Raw genomic sequence first — 2422 nt, 5'->3', positions numbered from 1 at the left:
GTGGGTTCCTGGCACCGCGCTGGCATAGACTGGGCAGCTGTGCCTGCTGCCGCCGGGTTCTGCCAGTGCACGTCTCTGACCTGCCTGCCTTCAGTTCCTGTCTCAGCTGACTGTGCTCAGCACCAGGGCCATATGGCAAGTGTGCGGGGGCCTTGGGACAGCAAGTCTACCCCCCAAGCCTGGAACAGGTGAGATCCTCCAAGGGCCCTTCAGGAAGGCAAGGCCTACCCCCCCCTAGGAGAGCCGACCCCTGGGGCCTGTGGTGCCCTTGCAGTGGGGTGGGCAATGCAGGTGGTGGTCTGTGTGACGACCAAAGGGTGGGTCGTCCTCAGCATGGAGGGTCAACTGGAATGTGTGGCTCTGCGGAGACTGGGTATGTGGGGGCGGTGGGGGCAGGGGCCGAGGGGGAGGAAGACACCTGGAAGAGCAGCGTGGGGCATATGTGGAGAAAGAGCGGGTGGAGGAAGTGCAGGAGAAAGAGGAGGATAAGAACAAGCAGGCAGAGGCAGGGATCTGCCCCAGGATGTCCCAGACCACACTGGAGGCCCTGGAAGCTCTTCAGTTAGATCTGGAGCCAGTGACTAGCCAAGCCAGCAAGGCCCACGCTCGGCTGATGTGCAGGGTGTTGCAAAGGTGGCAGGCTCACCTTGACCACAGGATGTCCATCATCCGGGACAATCTGGCTTCTGGGCCAAAGCCCTATCCTTTTGATTGTTGGTCTAGATCGTGCTGTAGAGACGTGTGCTAGGCAAAGTGTTAAGTCATGCTAATGAAAATGTCATCTATAAAGTTGGTGACACTTCGCAAGCCTGAGAAGGGAGGATTACTGGAGGGCATCATTTAAAGACCAAGAGAAGACCCTGATTCCAAATATACACACACACACACACACACACACACACACAAGGGTGGCATCCGTCAGCTACAGGCTACAGGCTGGGGACTTCATCCATCAGGTCTAAGGAGAACACAGGCAGGCAGTGCTCACCGTCAGTCTCAACTAACTAAAAAAAAAAAAAAAGATAGAAAATAGAAAATAGGGCCGGGCGCGGTGGCTCCCGCCTGTAATCCTAGCACTCTGGGAGGCCGAGGCGGGAGGATCGCTCAAGGTCAGGAGTTCGAGACCAGCCTCAGCAAGAGCGAGGCACCGTACCCGCCCCGGCCCGCCCCGCCCCGTCCCTACTAAGAAAGAGAAAGAAATTCTCTGGACAACTAAAAACAGATATAGAAAAACTTAGCCGGGCACGGTGGCACGTGCCGGTAGTCCCAGGTTTCGGGAAGCTGAGGCAGAAGGATCGCTTAAGCCGAGGAGTTTGAGGTTGCTGTGAACTAGGCTGACGCCACGGACTCTAGCGAGGGCAACAGAAGGAGACTCTGTCACAAAAAAAAGAAGAAAGAGAAAAAAAAAAAGAGGAAGGAAGGAAGGAAGGAAGGGAGGGAAGAGAAGGAGGGGAGGAGAGGAGGTGAGTGAGAGAGAGAGAGAGAGAGAGGAGAAAACTATTAAAAATTCGGTACCAGGGTGTTCCCGCGCACGTGTGAGATGTGTCTTCTCCCTCACGTCCTGTTTCCTCCACACACACATCACCCATGTGTCGCGAAAAAAGCAACAAAAAGAGAGAAAGAGATTAAAAAGGGAAAATGGAAACACGGAAAAAGAGGAAGAAAGAAAAATTTTGAAAAAAGAGACCAAAGTCCCAGGGAGAAGGAAGACTACTGAGCCCAGAGCGACACCTGGTGACCACACCGTGAACGGCACCCTGCGGCCCCAATTCGCCAGAGACATCTGGTGGAGCCCAGGGCACTGTGCCAAGGGAGGCCGAGGGCAACATGCGGCGGACCCGGGGCCACGGCGTCTGCAGCGCGGGAGGAGGGGAGGGGAAATAATTGCAAAGTCACCCAGACAGATCCCTTTCTAGTTCATAAACGTGGTGATTGCGTGTTCACACGCACGTGTGAGATGTGCGTCCTGGTGTGTCGGCACATCCCCCGCTGCCGTGAAACTATGAATACGGGGGGAGAAGGGGGGCAGGAAAACCCAAAGAGAGAATAGATAGATAAAATAGGGCCAAAAAGAAAGTCACACAGTCGGAGAGGTAGTAGGGGAGTGAGAGCAAGTCGGAGACGGCACACAGAAACTCTGAGAGGAGGGGAACGCTGCGGTGCGCCCCTCGGCCCGCGCCGGAAGAATACGCATCGCGGGGCGACCCTGGGGCCGGCGGTGCCAGAGACACCAAATCGGTCCCGAACACACCTCGCCGCCAGGGCAGCCACAAGACCGGACATCCCGTCAAGCGGGAACCAACGCGGAGGCCGCCTGCACCAGGCACATCTGGACGAACAGCCAGTGTGCTCTCTGCCAGGAGGTGGGGGGGGGTTGCGATTAAAGTCACGCCAGGTCCCTGGGATAGTTCGTGAGCGTGAT

General features: G+C 56.4%; 1 pseudogene; it reads left to right on the top strand.

Moving 5' to 3' along the window:
• The first annotated feature begins 1904 nt into the window (after nucleotides 1-1904).
• Nucleotides 1905-1995, top strand: LOC123629143 (annotated as a pseudogene).
• Nucleotides 1996-2422: the final 427 nt, after the last annotated feature.

Source organism: Lemur catta, chromosome Y, assembly GCF_020740605.2.
Source record: "Lemur catta isolate mLemCat1 chromosome Y, mLemCat1.pri, whole genome shotgun sequence".
Taxonomy (NCBI): domain Eukaryota; kingdom Metazoa; phylum Chordata; class Mammalia; order Primates; family Lemuridae; genus Lemur; species Lemur catta.
This window is presented reverse-complemented; position numbering and strand designations above follow the sequence as displayed.